General features: G+C 43.0%; 1 long non-coding RNA gene across 1 annotated transcript; it reads left to right on the top strand.

Moving 5' to 3' along the window:
- The first annotated feature begins 2,174 nt into the window (after positions 1-2,174).
- LOC141141399 (uncharacterized) lies at positions 2,175-16,556 on the top strand. Its single transcript, XR_012244059.1, has 4 exons — positions 2,175-2,679; positions 2,783-2,884; positions 14,905-15,024; positions 16,415-16,556. It is a non-coding gene; the product is annotated as an uncharacterized lncRNA (long non-coding RNA).
- Positions 16,557-17,665: the final 1,109 nt, after the last annotated feature.

Below are 17,665 nucleotides of genomic sequence, written 5' to 3'. Positions count from 1 at the left end.
CAAAGACAAGTGTGTCTTGCCTACAGTCAAGCATGGTGGTGGGAGTGTCATGGTCTGGGGCTGCATGAGTGCTGCCGGCACTTGGAGCTACAGTTCATTGAGGGAACCATGAATGGCAACATGTATTGTGATATACTGAAGCAGAGCATGATCCCCTCTCTTTAGAGACTGGGCCGCAGGGCAGTATTCCAACATGATAACGACCCCAAACACACCTCCAAGACGACCACTGCCTTGCTAAAGAAGCTGAGGGTAAAGGTGATGGACTGGCCAAGCATGTCTCCAGACATAAACCCTATTGAGCATGTGTGGGACATCCTCAAACCAAAGTTGGAGGAGAGCAAGGTCTATAACATCCACCAGCTCTGTGATGTCATCAATGAGGAGTGGAAGAGGACTCCAGTGGCAACCTGTAAAGCTCTGATAAACTCCATGCCCAAGAGGGTTAAGGCAGTGCTGGAAAATAATGGTGGCCACACAAAACATTGACACTTTGGGCCCAATTTGAACATTTTCAGTTAGGGGTGTAATCACTTTTGTTGCCAGCGGTTTAGACATTAATGGCTATGTGTTGAGTTATTTTGAGGGGATAGCGAATTTAAACTGTTATACAAGCTGTATACTCACTACTTTACATAGTAGCAAAGTGTCCTTTCTTCAGTGTTGTCACATGAAAAGATATAATAAAATATTTACAAAAATGTGAGGGGTGTACTCACTTTTGTGAGATGCTGTAATTAGTTGTCCAAGATGTTTGGAACAACCTACCTGCTGAGTTCCTTCAAAAGCTGTGTGCAAGTGTAACTAGAAGAATTGATGCTGTTTTGAAGGCGAAGGGTGATCACACCAAATAATGGTTTGATTTGTCTTTTTCTTCTGTTCATTTACTTTCCATTTTATTAATTCATAAAAATAAACTAGGAACTCTTCTATACCTGAAAGCATTCTTAACCACTTGCCGACCACCAAACGCCGATATACATCCCCCCTCCCGCCTGATCCTGTGCTCTCCACTGCTTACCGGAGCCATCGGCAGAGGCGGAGGCAATCGGATTCTTCTCATGGCTGTGCATGGAGACCAGTGAGGGGAAGATGGCTCCCACCCGTCTCCATGACACTGCAGGGCGGATGCAACGTCAAAGTGTCACTTCCGCCCATAGCTCTTAAAGGGCCATTTTTTAATTTTTTTTTTAAATGACAATTTTTTATATTTTTTTTTATTGCATTTTAGTGTAAATATGAGATCTGAGGTCTTTTTGACACCAGATCTCATATTTAAGAGGTCCTGTCATGCTTTTTTCAATTACAAGGGATGTTTACATTCCTTGTAATAGGAATAAAAGTGACACCATTTTTATAGTGTAAAAAAAAATAAAATAAAAGGTAAAATAAATTAAATTTTTTTTTTTTTAAACGCGCCCCGTCCCGCCAAGCTTGCGTGCAGAAGCAAACGCATATGTGAGTAGCACCCACATATGAAAACGATATTCAAACCACACATGTGAGGTATCGCCGCGATCAGTAGAGTGAGAGCAAAAATTCTAGCCCTAGACCTACTCTGTAACTCAAAACAACCAGCCTGTAGAAGTTTTTAAATGTCGCCTATGGAGATTTTTAAGGGTAAAAGTTTGTCGCCATTCCACGAGTAGGCGCAGTTTTGAAGCGTAACATGTTGGGTATCAATTTACTCGGCGTAACATTATCTTTCACAATATAAAAAAAAAATTGGACTAACTTTACTGTTGTTTTATTTTTTAATTTAAAAAATTGTATTTTTTTTTTAAAAGTGCGCTTGTAAGACCGCTGCGCAAGTACGGTGTGACAGAAAGTATTGCAACAACCACCATTTTATTCTCTAGGGTGTTAGAAAAAAAATGTATAATGTTTGGGGGTTCTAAGTAATTTTCTAGCAAAAAAAAAAAATGTTTTTAACTCGTAAAGAACACATCTAAAAAAAAGAGGCCCGGTCCTTAAGTGGTTAATTTACAGCATTTTTTCACACTTGCCTTAGTCTTTTGCACATAACTTTATTTTACTTCAGCAGAAAAACGTGTATTTTCTATGACCCTCCACCTTTCATGCCAATACAAGACGCTGTCATCCAACTCGATGAATTTTTATTTTTTTACAGTTTGGATACACAATATGGAGGGTGGATACAGACCTACAGGAAAAAAATGAGACCCCTTGGTGAAAGCAAGGGAAGAGCCAGACTTTATTAGAAAAATCTCTCCAGAGAATCTCTAGGAGGAAAACGAAACCAGTGGGTGATCCAGCCAGGCCATGACATTCCACCCACAACTACCCTATCATTTCAAGGTGGACCTGAAGAGCAAGTCATTTGAGTGACTGTGGATCACGATAGTGTTGCAGCCTAGACAAGAAGCGTTTCAGCAACAGAACGGTTAACATTCATGTGACACATGTGGGTAAAATCCTGGTTCCATCTGATGAGGTCACAAGGAAGGGTTCCCATGGAGACGAAGCACAGCACTGATGCAATGTGGAGGGGGTGGATATTGAGTAGGAGGAATAGAACACCATTAACTTTATTCGTTATGTAGGAGTACAGTAACCTCCCACATCTGTCAGTGAAGCAAGCTCTCCCATCCGTTCTAGAAAATCACACTTTCCACTAGATAAACTGTCCCAACAAACATGGAGTCCAGAGCTTGAAGTGTAAGTTCACTTTTGCACTTCATAGATCATAGCTCAATGTATTACTGATTTCTTTCATTTACATAATTTAAGAATGCAAGTCATTTCTATTTATGTGCTTTAGGTACTGCCGGTCCTTTTGGAATCAGTTGTCCTGCTGGGAATACATGGGCTCAGAGTTTAACACATAAAAAAAAAGCATCTAAACAAAAGTCATGGCGGCTAGGTAATGTATGCACTCCAGCATTGAACTATTAAGGTCGAATTACATCCATGCATTGGCACTCATTACATACACTAACACATTGCGGTGCTGTTCATTTTGAATAGCATCCCAATGCACTAAGGCAACATACATTACAAAGTGCTGCAATGCACTGTAGTGTTGTTAAAGGGTGTTTCAGCAAACATTTTTTGACACATCTGAATTTTGGGATGTTTTGATGCAACAGATTCAATGAGCTATCTTAACGCAGCATAAAATAATGCACCACACATATGGAAAGGGGTCCTAAAACAATCTAGTATGCTGCAGGTTGACTGCATTGACTACAAATCTGTTTTTACTTCTAGCTGATGTAGCACCCTGGAGTTTAGGCAGGGATGTTCCTCACAAATTTACTTGCCAGGGGTAGTTATCCTGGTTGATTGTTAGAGATCTATTGATTTCTCCCTAAGTTTGGCCTTGTTGCACTTTTCTCTTCTACCACTAGGTGGTCGGCAACTTGGTGGCACTAGATATGAGAAGGGCAACTCAAGGTCAGGTTATGGGTATATGGGGTTTCTCAGCCAATCTGCAGGGGTTTTCTTAAATCCCTTGGCCTTCTGGGAGAGCCTATATATTCGGGTGAAGTCAGGTGATCTATGTTCTGTGCCACATGGATGGCTGGGTGGACGTGTATCGTGTTGCCCTGGGCTGCTAGGCCGGAGATTGGGCCTATCCCAGGGCATCTGGCTGCTAGGCTGTCTGAGGGCCTCTCCAGAAGCAAGAAAGCAGTGCAGGGTTGGGGTTGCGGCTTGCAGTCCAACCAGCAGTGACGGTTCTGTTGGCCGGAGAACCTGTCAGTGGTCGGAGGTAGAAGGGAAGCTGTCGCCACAAAAGGGACCGACCACCTTATTACCAGGGACCACAGTGAGTAACTGAAGCAAGTACCGGAGCAGTATTCTTACCGAACGGGCACGGTGGAGAATCAGGAAATTTCAGGCGGTGATCAAGCCAGGAACCCAGTCAGCGGAGGGGACTCTTGCAGAGCAGTCTTGTGTGTCAAGCTAGGGACCGAGCAGGCCAGCGGGGGTGAAGCTTGAGAAGTATTGGGAGTGCCAAGCTAGGGTCCCAGCAGAGTGGCATGGGTGGCGCTTGATGAAGATACCACCATGAAGATTGGAGGAGCTCAAGGGATTCAGTGGCAGTGAATCAGAGGGTCAAGTGAGAGACCGGGAGCTCAGTGGGCTGAAGAACTACAAGGAGAAGTTGAAGTGAAGGTGAAAGAACTGTTATGCTTTGTGTTAGGAACTGTTAAAGACTGTTGCCATAGGAGACAGCATTCCTGCATGTGCAGATGTGGCTTCTTGCTGGAGGCTTTTCCCTGCACAGCTGTCCTCCTATTGAAGTCTCGGAGTCTGCTAATTGAACTTGCAACTACTTAAGGGTGTCCTGGCCCTAACCCTCTTTCCCCCCAAAAGTTTGTAAGAGAAATAAACATCTCTTGCAATCAAGAAGTGTCTGGCGCCCAATGACTTGATCCACTTTGCACCTACTATGCCTCTCAAAACACCACATACAGAAGGATGTCAGCTATTTCTGACCTTGTAGGTTCTCATTAGACTGAAGGAGGCCATAGACATTGCTACACTAGCAAATGTGTGCCTGTAAATTAATGGTAAAAAGGCCAAAGAGAAAAAGGTGTTCCAATAAAGTGACCTTTTCCTTTAATCTTTTTTCTCTGCTATATTTTTCCTATTCACAACCATAAAGACCATGGAAAGGTCCCATTGACCCCATCCCTGGCTTAGCAGAACATCACAACCATAAAGACCATAAAAAGGTCCCACTGACCCCCATCCCTGGCTCTGCAGAACATCATACCTGAATTTCTCCATGCCCCCCTCCCCCCTCTCTTAAAAGAGAAGCGTGGGGTAGTAAAAAAAAACAAAAAAAAAAAAAAACATCCATACACACCTAGGTGGATGCAGCATCAATCCAATGCTGCATCTGTCCCCTGCCACCAATAATATCAAGAACTGAGTGATCAAAGACAGCTGATCAATCAGTTCTCGGACTTCACTGAGCAGAACGATGCGAGATCACTTTTATTGGCGGCGGGAGAGGGGCCCCCCCTCCCGCTGCGCTCCGGTGCCCTCTGCCGCTTACGTCGGCAGCGGCGGAGGCGATTGGATCTTCACCCTTGCTGGGCATGGAGACGAGTGAGGGGAAGATGGCCCCCACTCGTCTCCATAACATTGCAGGGCAGAAGCAACGTCAAAACGTCATTTCTGCCCATAGCTCTTAAAGGGCCTTTTTTTTTTTTTATTGCATTTTAGTGTAAATATGAGATCTGAAGTTTTTTTGACCCCAGATCTCATATTTAAGAGGTCCTGTCATGCTTTCTTTCTATTACAAGGGATGTTTATATTCCTTGTAATAGGAATAAAAGTGACACAATTTTTTTTTTTAAAACAGTGTAAAAATAAAAAATAAAAGGTAAAATAAATAAGAAAAAATAATTTTTTAAACACACCCTGTCCCACCGAGCTCGCGTGCAGAAGTGAACGCATATGTGAGTAGCGTCCGCATATGAAAACGGTGTTCAAAGCACACATGTGAGCTATCGCCACGATCAGTAGAGCAAGAGCAATAATTGTAGCCCTTGACCTCCTCTGTAACTCAAAACATGCAACCTGTAGAATTTTTTAAACGTCGCCTATGGAGATTTTTAACCCCAGATCTCATATCTGGGTCCTGTCATGCTTTTTTTCTATTACAAGGGATGTTTACATTCCTTGTAATAGGAATAAAAGTGGCACATTTTTTTTTTTAAAACAGTGTAAAAATAAAAAATAAATAGGAAAAAATGTAGCGCCCGCATATGAAAACGGTGTTCAAACCACACATGTGAGGTATTGCTGCGATCGTTAGAGCAAGAGCAATAATTCTAGCCCTAGACCTCCTCTGTAACTTAAAGCGGAGGTCCAGCTGAAAAAAAAAATTTAAAAGTCAGCAGCTACAAACACTGTAGCTGCTGACTTTTAATAAGCACACTTACCTGTCCAGGGTGCCCGCGATGTCGGCCACCAGAGGCCGATCAGTCCATTGGATTGGGTCCCGGCACCGCCATTCGAACTAAGGGAAACAGGCAGCGGAGCCTTGCGGCTTTACTGCCTGTTTCCTACTGCGCATGTGCGAGTCGCACGACGCTTTGTGAATGGCCGCTGTGTTCTGGGACACACACAGTTCCCAAAACACAGTGCGCCCCATTCCCCAGAAGACAACACGAGGAGGAGAAGAATGAAGATCACTGCGGAGTAGGAAGTGGCAGATTAGGATGATCTGCCTACCAACAGCCATTTCTGGTAAGAAAAAAAATTTTTTTTTTCAGATTTTTAGGAGCATTTTTTGTAATTTTTTTTTTTTTTTTAGGGTGGACCTCCGCTTTAAAACATGCAACCTGTAGAATTTGCATATGCAGACTGATTTTACTGTTGTGGGTTTGGTAAAACTTTAAAGAAGGCCGCATATTATAAGTGTGTTGGATTCTGGCAAGGGACATTCCCCTAGACCCACCCCCCCCAGCTTACGCAAATAGATACAGCAGACTGATGGGCCTTTATTGCGTGGTCCTCGGGGGCCTCTACAGAGAGCAGACTGTGTTTTGGCGTTTACCTAAATTAGACCTAAAGTCAAAATATTTTTACATAGGGGTTTGGCAATGTCATGAACATCTATAGAGTCCCGAAGCAGTGTTTACAACAAGGGAGCCCAATATACCAAAGGCCAGGCATTAGCCGATTCTCCCCTTCAGCAGGGATAATGTAGGTGTTTTTGACAATGTCACAAGCATCCATAGGGTCCCGAAATGGTGTTTACTCCGAAACAGGCAAAGGACTTCAGGGTCTCTTTCACCCTGTTCATATTTATGGAGTTAGGTTCTTTAACCACTTGCCAACCAGCCGTCGTCATTATACTGCGGCAGGTCCCGCGAACTAGTGTAGCTGTACGTTGGCTCCTTCAAGCAGGATAGCAGGCGCGTGCGCCCCCGCTGCATTGCAGGCGTGCCGATGCTCATGGCCGGCGGTCGCGATGACCACTGGCTGCACGCGATCGAGAGGCAGAACAGGGACATGTGTGTGTGTAGACACACAAATCCCTGTTCTGTGACAAGAGGCAGATTGCAAGTTCCTAATAGCTAGGAACCACGATTTGTCATCTCCTATAGTCAGTCCTCTCCCCCCACAGTTAGAACACAGTCAGGGAACACAATTAACCCCTTGATCGCTCCCTCGTGTTAACCCCTTCCCTGCCAGTGACATTTACACGGTAATTGGTGCATTTTTATAGCACAGATTGCTGTATAATTGTCAATGGTTTCAAAAATGTGTCAAAAGTGTCCGATGTGTCTGCCATAATGTCGCAGGCCCGATAAAAATCGTAGATCACCACCATTACTAGTAAAAATAAATAAATAAATAAAAATGCCATAAATCTATCCCCTATTTTGTAGACGCTATAACTTTTGGCAAACCAATCAAAATACGCTTATTGCGATTTTTTATTACCAAAAATATGTAGAAAAAAAAATACATATTGGCCTAAACTGAGGAAAAAATTAGCTTCTTTAAAAAAAAAAAAATGGGGATATTTATTATATGTAGAAGAATGCATATTGGCCTAAACTGAGGAAAAAAATAGCTTCTTTAAAAAAAAAATGGGGAAATTTATTATAGCAAAAAGTACAAAATATTGAGTTTTTTTTTTCCAAAATTGTCGCTCCTTTTTTGTTTATAGTGCAAAAAATAAAAACCGCAGAGATGATCAAATACCGCCAAAAGAAAGCTCTATTTGAGCATGATAATTGCACGACCATGCAATTGTCAGTTAAAGCGACACATTGCCGAATCGCAAAAAGTGGCCCGGTCATTGAGCAGCCAAATCTTTCGGGGCTGAAGGGGTTAAAAAATAAATTTAAAGCTAAACTCTAGTCATGCAGCTAAATATACATTTTGAATAGAGTAAGGAAGGGTTATAATGTCCCTTCACTTCTTGTATTATAGCCCCAATAGGAAGTGAAAGTGCATCCCTTCAAAGTGGGAGAAATCCCTGGTAGTCATCATAATCGGTGATCCCACTGGAAGATCTCCCTTCTATTCCTTTCCTAGTGACAACTTAGAGTTTTGTATTTTCTTTCACTTTCTTTCACTCTTCTCAGATGGCAAGCAATTAAGCTGCAAGTTTGAAATTGACTTGCTAAGCTATTGCTAGACTAAACAGGCTTCACAAGTTTGTTTCACAATTGTAGCAAGTCTGCATTGCATGACCTCAGATCAACTTTTTTTGCAAACATTCTGCAAGTCTGTTGCAAGTTCTGGATCATTTATGTTGTGCAATAATCATCCCACCACAGGGGTCACTGTGGCTGAATTTTCTTGCTTTAGACTCACCACTGCAACTTTGCTCTTGCTAGAGACTTACCATGCAAATTTGCTACAAATCGGAAAAGTGTCAACTAGAACATGTGCTTCAAGTGCTCTGCAAGTCTACAACTTGCCAGTGAAAGTGTGCAGCAAGTTAACAAGACTTACAATTCAACTCTGCCACCAATTTGTGGCAAGTTATCGTTAAAATCTGGGTTGGTGATAATAGACACCAGGGCAAATAGTGAAGGTGAATCTCTCTAATGGGGACACAGACAGGAACAAAAACTGGCAGGTGTTCTAATCCTTCTAAACTATACCTAAAACTACAAAGAAAAAGTTTTGCCTTTAGTGATACTTTAAGTCAGTGAAGGCAAAAACGGAAAATTGTATCAAATACTTACCGTAATTTTCCTTTCCTGACACCAAACCATGGCAGCATACTAGTGATAGGCTCCGCCCCTTTTCCACTCCCTCAGGACCAGTGAATAGCATAAACTAAAGGCCTAGTTAGGCCCCACCCCATTCTTTGTAATTAGCTACATACCGAAACATACAAGGGTGGGTCCGTATGCTGCCATGGTTTGGCGTCAGGAAAGGAAAATTACGGTAGGTATTTGATACAATTTTCCGTTTTCCTGACGCCACTATGGCAGCATAGTAGTGATAAATAACCCACACTGTCAGCTAGTTATTTATCACTACTATGCTGCCATGGTGGCATCAGGAAAGCGGAAAATTGTATCAAATACCTACCGTAATTTTCCTTTCCTGACACCACCATAGCAGCATAGTAGTGATAAATAACTAGCTGACAGTGAGGGTTCTACTTGTCGAATCAATTTTTAATCAGAATGGGACAGAAGATGGAACAGTCCTTCCTCCACGGTCCACTAATGGCAAGACTCCCAGATCTACTCCGTACCGCTTGAAAAGGTATCCTGGGGTGACCATGATACTTCCCTGCACATGGATTCCATGGACGCCTTTGAATGTGCAGCCCATGAGACCGAAACCACTCTGGGAGAGTATGTATCCACTGCTGAAGGAAGTTCACGACCCCTCGCCCTATATGCATGACCAAACCTACTAAGTTCAGGAGTTTACCTCTTTTCCCTGACGAAAAGAGGTTGGACAGAACCAACGGCTTCTCAGTGTGCCTTCCAGGCTATCTTTGCCAAGATGAATAGTAATTGTGATCTAGTCTAATGGTTCTAACGGGGCAACTTCATCAGATTCTCCCTACTTAGCCACCACCGTATACTCCTACTCATACTGACAGTTGATAACTGTGCCAGACTCTGTTTCCTCTATTGTGCTAAGAATCACAGCTTAAACTGTCAAAGTCAGAGTGCCCAAGGGATTATTATTGGTATGACGACATTGTGCTGCAAAGATTGATGCACTGAGAAATGGTCAAACTGGAGATTACTGTCTTTAGCATCCCTTCTTTGACTTCCACCGTTCCCCCGGAAGCTGAACAGAGGAGTTGGCAGAGTACCTCCCGGCATACTGTTAGGTTAGAGAGAGTTAATAAACCAGCCATATCCCCGCAGGGTGTTCATGAGAATCTCTTGCTGCATTTCAGACCTCTGTATAGAAGAATAATGTTGTTCAGGTACCGGTGTACCCGGAGAACTTGTTCTCTGAGTTGAGCTAACACTGCACTGAGAACCCTTGTGAACAGTCTCGGAGACCTGCATAGGCCAAAAGGCACACTGGTAAACTGGAAATGCGTCTAGCCAATTGCAAGCTTACCAATTATGAAAGAAAAAAATATTTTGGGATGTTTAAATAGTCATCGTGAAGATCCAAAAATAGCATTTTGCCATCTGGCTGCCCTGGTTTAATGGACTACATTTTGAAGATCTCTAAGGGGATAAAAAAGTTTAAGGTCTTTAGATCTACAACTGGATGCTAGCCACCATCCCTTGTAAACTACATATAGGGTTGAATTGAAGCTTGTATATTCTTTTTGTGAATGGAATCAGGACGAAAACCCCCCTAGGTCTGATATGTATGTATTATAGCAACCCATCTGCCTAGAAGGATGGAACCTGTTGAGAGGAGGAATATTTCCTATCCCTTTGCTACCCATCTTGCAAGATGGACTTCCTGTCACTCCTGGTATAGCTGTGTTACGTTTCCTACCAACACAGAGGTTTCCTGTTTCTTAGGTATCTTACACCAAACTTGCCTGAGAAAACAAACACAGCCCAAAGTTTCAAACATTGTATCTACTGTAGGCAGGGATTAAAGCGATGCTATCCAATCTCTAACGAGGATAAAACCTGTATAGACAAAAAAAGGAGATTTTCTCTCTGGACTTTGCCGTTCTGAAGAAAGGGTGAATATGACTTTACCCATACAATTGGCCTGCTTGACTGTCTGGTTACATAGTTCAATGGAGGGAAAACTGAAGCCAAGCAGTTTCGGGCCTTCCTCTGATGAAGAGGAAGCTACTACTGTCTGCAGGCTGTGCACTTGCCAGGGTAGCGGAACTAAGTGGGTTAATGCCACCTGCCGAGGTGCCAGGATGCTCTTTTAGTGACAGGCAACTAGAAGGGGTCTGCCTGGCCGAGATAATTGAAATAAGCATAAAATCTCATGCCACCCTCTTCAATAACAGGCTCCCTGATATCTGCAATTTGTGAACATAAGTGCAATTTTGAACTAAAGTGGAGGGTTAATAACTGGGAGTTGAAAACAGGAGTTAAGACAGGAGTCTTCTAATCTGTAAGTAACATCTTAAACTTCCTATAAGTAATTATATTGTAACTGGGAAATGAGTGCTAGCAGGGTTGAAAGTTTTGCTCAGTGCACAGTGTGCCACATGTATGCAAAATTGGTGCAACAGCTCCAAGATGGATACCGCTGTGATAGATGTGAACGGGTTGCCCTTCTGGAAGCTTGCATTAGAGATCTGGAGGAGCAAGTTGCAACACTGGGCAGAAAGGACAACCTTGAAAGGGGTCCTCTGCTCGCTGAGCGGGTGGTCAGTAGGGTTGATGTGGAGGGTGGAGGGGCAAGTCAGGATTATCAGTTAGGAAGATGGGTTAATGTAGTTAGAGGGGGTGGAAGGGGCTCACAGAAAAGGAAGGCCAGTCCTGTATTTGTACATCAAAACAAATTTGCCAAGTTGGGTGAAGTTGTGGAGGTGGCAAACACAAAGGTGGCAGCCCTAGATGTCATTGCTACCCCTAACAGCCGGTGTTCTGACGAGAAGTGTCCTCCTATCAGATAGTGTCCGCCCCGTACTGCGCAGGTGCAGCGCCTGTGCAGTACGGAGGAGAAGGAGATGCTGAAAGTGTCCGAAGTTGATCAGCTGACCATCAGCTGTACACGGCGCTTGGGCACTTATTAGTGATGGCTTTGCAAGAGGGCCCCTCGCGGGCTCGCTTCGCTCACCATGCTTCGGGCACGGCCTCGCTGCGCTCGGCATCTATTTATTCTTACTCTATGTCCACTTGGATAGTGGGGAATGAACCTGGACACAGGGTAAGGATAAAAGCGCAGGCGCCGTGTACAGCTGACGATCAGCTGTTGAACTTCGGAGACTTTCGGCTCTCGTTTGTCCTCCGTACTGCGCCTGCGCAGTACAGGGCGGACACTTTTGGGTAGGGGACAGTGTTCGACAAGACACCGGGAGAGCAGCCCATCTAGTAGAGGTGATGAGGGGAATGCAGGTAGGCCTAGACAGCTGGTGGTGATAGGGGATTCTATAATCAGAAGGACTGATAGAATAATTTGTCTCCAGCATCGCCTCAACCGAATGTTTTGCTGTCTCCCTGGTACTAGGGTTCGGCATGTGGTGGACCGGGTTGATAAATTACTGGGTGGGGCTGGGCATGACCCAGCTGTCTTGGTTCACATTGGAATCAATGACAGAATACATGGAAGGTGGAGGCTCCTTATGAATCAATTTAATGAACTAGGCTGCAAGTTGAAGGGAAGGACCTCCAAGGTGATATTCTCTGAAATATTGCCTGTGCCATGCGCAACACAGGAAAGGCAGGGGGAGATTTGAGAGCTGAATGCATGGCTAAAGACCTGGTGTAGGGAGGAGAGATTTGGGTTTCTAGAGCACTGGGCTGACTTTTCATTGGGGTGCAACCTACTGTATATGCTAAAGATGGTTTGCACCTGAATGGAAGGGGGTCTGCTATGCTGGGGGGAAGTTTATGGTAAGGCTGGAGGAGTATTTAAACTAGGATTATGGGGGGAGGGTGAACTAGAATTCCATCGGGCAGACAGGTCAGTTAAGGGTCAGATATTAATGGAGGGTGCAATGGGGATAGATGGGGGGAGGGTTATGGCAGGTGACAAGAAAGTTCCCATGTTGCAAACAACCATTGGAAATTTAACTGCCATTTGTACTACTAAACAAGATATGGAAAACACCAGAGCAAAATGTAATAATGCAAGAAAAAAGGTGGAGTTGGAAGCTCTGGTGCATGAGGAGATCTATGATGTAATTGGTATTGCTGAAACTTGGCTTCATTCCTCACATGACTGGGCTATTAATATTCCTGGCTATGCACTCTTTCGGAGAGACAGGGTAAAAAGCAAAGGTGGCGGGGTCTGTCTCTATGTGAGAAGTGATCTCAAAGCGAGTGTGAAAGAGGACCTGGTTGATGGCGAGTGTGATGAGTCTGAAGCATTATGTGTGGAACTGTAAATAGATGTGCGTTGTTCAAAGTTAATCATTGGAGTTTGTTATAGACCACCCAATGTTAACGAGGAGGTGGAGACTCAGCTCCTTGCACAGATTTAAAGGGCTGCAAGGGCTGGGACGGTGATAATAATGGGGGATTTTAACTACCCAGAAATTGACTGGAGTAATGGCACTGCTGGGACAGTTAAAGGGCAAACATTTATAAACCTATTACAGGACAATTTTATGGTTCAGTTTATTGAGGCTCCAACTAGGAATGATGCTCTGTTGGACCTGGTAATCTCAAACCATGCAGAGCTTATTACTAATGTTCATATAAAGGAACATCTTGGTAACTGACCATACCATGCTTTCATTTGATGTTAGCTTTAAGCAAAAATCACATACGGGAAAGATAAAAACACTTAACTTCAAGAGAGCAAATTTTCCAAGGATGACAGCTGCTCTCCAGGACTTGGACAGGGGGGAATATTGGCATCAATGGGCACAGAACAGAAATGGGAATTCTTCAAAGTGATGGTTTGTGAACTTACTGCAAAGTATATTCCCATGGGAAATAAGTTTAATAGGCTAAAAATAAAACCTATGTGGCTCACGGACAACGAGGAGGTAAGTAAAACCTTGGACAGAGGGGTGGCGGTGGACATGGTATACTTGGATTTTGCAAAAGAGTTTGACACAGTTCCCCACACACAGCTCATGTATAAGGTAAAGTCTACAGGCTTGGAAATATCAGTTTGTAAATGGACAGAAAACTGGCCTAAAAGACAGAATTCAGAGAGTAGTGGTTAATGATTCTTACGCTGAATGGTCTAAGGCTATCAGTGGTGTACCCCAAGGTTCAGTGCTGAGACTCTTACTTTTTAATACCTTTATAAATTATATTGGGTCTGGGATTAAAAGTACCATTTCAGTCTTTGCAGATGACACCAAACTATGCAGTGGAATAAAGTCCTCACAGGATGTCTCCAATTTACAAGCCGACCTCAATGCACTGTCTAATTGGGCGACTATGTGGCAGATGAGGTTTAATGTCGATAAATGTAAAGTTATGCACTTGGGGGCTAAGAATATGCATACATCATACATACTAGGGGGAATACAACTGGGGGAATCCATAGTGGAGAAGGATCTGGGGGTTTTGGTAGATCATAAGCTCAATAATAGAATGCAATGCCAAGCTGCGGTTTCCAAAGTGAGCAAAGTCCTTTCTTGTATTAAGAGAGGTATGGACTCCAGAGAGAGAGAGATATAATTTTGCCCTGTACAAATCATTAGTAAGACCTCATCTGGAATATGCAGTTCAGTTTTGGGCACCAGTTCTCAAAAAGGATATCGGGGAACTGGAGAAAGTGCAGAGAAGGGCAACCAAACTGATAAGAGGCATGGAGGAGATCAGCTATGAGGAAAGTTTAGAGGAACTTGAGAAGAGGAGATTAAGGAGGATTATGATCACCATGTATAAATATATAAGGGGTCCATATAGTGAACTTAGTATTGAGTATTAGTATTCACTTTACGGTCAACACTGAGGACAAGGGGCCACTCTTTACGTCTAGAGGAAAAGAGATTTCATCTCCAAATATGGAAAGGTTTCTTCACAGTAAGAGCTGTGAAAATGTGGAATAGACTCCCTCCAGAGGTGGTTCTGGCCAGCTCAGTAGATTGCTTTAAGAAAGGCCTGAATTCATTCCTAAATGTACATAATATAACTGGGTACTAACATTTAAAGTTGATCCAGGGCAAATCCGATTGCCTCTCGTAGACGTTCAATGACGAAAAGCGTAGGGCGTGGCCTAATCCTATGTCTTGCATCATCTCCCAAACACACAGGATTTGTTGACGATTCGATTTGATACTTTCTTGCTTGTTAAAGAGCTACTAATATGTGAGTACCTCTCTACTATTTTGGTGAATAAAAACCTTTTAAAAAACGTTTTTAGGCTATGGGCACCCCTTCTCTTCTATGTCATATACCAACACGATCCTAAGAGTGCCAGGAACTGCCGCACAGTGGCGCAGACTGTGACTGTATGCTACCCCTGCAGGGGTGAAAGGAGTCGGTGAGTGTCTGCACATTAAGAGCACGAGATTTAAACAACACTGTCACCAATGAAAATAATATTAAGAAGATTGCACTGATTTTTGTATTTGTTTTTGCTTTCTGAGAGGATTAAATAGCCAGCACCATTTTTCAAATGTGCACACTAATGGGACTAATCTAGCCATTATTGGTTTACAAACTGTTATTTTAAACATAGAAGCTGATCACTATTCTAAGCACCAGCCACTAATCCCCCTTTAACCCGTTCCTCACCCTTATTCCCTCCCCCTCCCCCCATCACCATCCCACTTTCCTCCTACCAATATATAAATCATATATGTGGCTACAACTTATTGTATGGTAAAAATTCAAACTAAACACACCTAATTTTTCGTGATTCACTTTTATTTATATTATTTATTTTTATTCTATTTAATTTGAGTTAAAGATACTCATATCTGCTTTACCCTGTAGAGGTGAATCTAGTAGGACATCACAGAGTCACGTTTTTCATTTTCTACTATTTGCAAAAAAAAAAAAAAAATATGCTTCTAAACGCGACATGTAAACGCGGGAAAAACTGATGTTTTTAAACGTCGTTTACTATCTGTCAAGTTAAATCGTTCAGGGGAGGTTGTAAAACGTCCCGTGTACATTAAGCCTAAAGGGTCTGTGATAGCCTGGATCTCTAGCAGTCTAATTTCAACTTTCCCTAGTCTATGATTGTCTCCTGAAGCATGTTCCCAACAAGTCCTATAGCATGTTCATAGCCTCCAACAGCTTTCTGTAGCACTACATTCACAGCATATCACGTGCGGCCCTTTGGTGAAGTCAGGGGCCACAAATTAAAGGCATTCTATACTTTTAAATGTTTTTGTTTTTTTTATTTAGCTATTAGTGTGGTTATATTCCCTGTGTTGTTTGTTTGGTTTATCTTGTTAGGATGAGCTCACATGTTGTGGCTGCAGTTTGTAGCGTTACAGCTGATCAGTGACTGTCCCCTATGTCCATGTATTAATTTACCTAGCTTGTCCCTATCCACTAAACACAGGCGTGAGCAGGCAACTTCTTGTTCCAGGCCACATAGCATCCAGCGCATGCCTTGCCATTTTCTCTGTTTCATCAAAAATGTGGGAGTGCTAATGTGATGAAAGACTGCATGGTGAGCTATCTTTATATGTGAATGCTCTGCCTGTTGTGACCGTCAGATATAATTACCACACCTGCACCAGTGCTAGGCTGAGAGACCCAGGGATTGTGGGATGAGTAGTTTCTTCACAGAAAGTGTCAGTTCTCAGACTTCAGACTCAGGTTGTGCATTATGCTGTGCAGTGCCATGCCGCATGTGTCATATTTGAATATCAACTAAATCTTCTGACGCCAGAATGTGAAAATGTATTCTATTATAGGCTGTGCATACAAGGCAACAAAATTACACCACAAAACTACATGAATTTAAGAAAAAGAGGACAAAATGTACGGTATAAGGAGACGCAGCAATCAAAATTATATCAAAAAGTTTTATTACAAAAGTTAACAATAGCAATAACATGTGCCTTCTACTCATTCTCATGAAACTACATGATCAATATACATCCCTTGTAGGTGAAAAACCACAAGGTTAAGGTAGGAAGGTTTATAATGTTTTTAAGACCTATATCAAGTAAGTTGACCACCACTGGTGTAGAATGATTAGATATATTCTACTGCAACAATACTCAGTACCTTAGGGCACTTTGAAGATAAAACTAATACTAACTCTTCCTAAAAAAGTACCCTCCCCCCCTCCTGCTACCTATCCTGCATACAGGGCTGCTGTTAGACTGTATAGGGCCCTGTGACTTCTATCCGACAGGGCCCCGCGCCCCTACCCTTGAAAATATCAAATCATTTTTTCGCTAAAATGCCATGGCTGCGATGCTATACTTCTTAGGCATGGCAGAAATAATACACTTATAGATAAATACCTATTCAGTTGAATAGTGCTGCTTTGCAAGTGCCCCACAATCATGTGCAAGGCATGCAGTTGTGGTGTGCTAGTGTTCCGGTTAAAGCAGATGATGAGGAGGCAATATAAAACATTTGAACAAGTTCATAATGTTTTAAAAAAAAACATTTATAATTGTCCTGTTGGGGGGTGGGGGGCTTTGGTGAAATATCAGGGGTCTAAACAGACCTCTGATATCTCACATTTGAGATAGAGGAAGAGACTGAGAACAGAGATGCATCAGTCCCTTTCTCTGCAGCCTCAGCTGCACTAGAACCACAAGTGTCAACAATAAGGCAGTACAGCCAGCCCTCCAGCTCAGCAGGTGCCTGGGCCCCCCTTTTAAACTGATGGGGCCCGGGCCCAGTACAGGAGGACTGGCTGTACTGCCTTATCAGTGGCCCTGCCTGCATACCCTGCATAAAAAAAAATGTGTATTTACCTATATTTAATCCATTCACATAATCCAGCAGCTCACTGTGTCAGTGAGTGGCTGCTGCAGAGGAGAAACAGAAGCGCTGACAACAGCTGTGCCATGGGAGCCTATGGGCGACATCATGGCTCTGGGAATTTACAGCCATTGTCAAGCACTCCCTTACATAGCAGAACTCGAGCTGCTGACTCAACTAACTGAATCTTGTTAAGAAAAAAAAAAAAAGTAGGTATACATTTT

Source organism: Aquarana catesbeiana, linkage group LG04 (assembly GCF_042186555.1).
Source record: "Aquarana catesbeiana isolate 2022-GZ linkage group LG04, ASM4218655v1, whole genome shotgun sequence".
NCBI classification, from domain to species: domain Eukaryota; kingdom Metazoa; phylum Chordata; class Amphibia; order Anura; family Ranidae; genus Aquarana; species Aquarana catesbeiana.
This window is presented reverse-complemented; position numbering and strand designations above follow the sequence as displayed.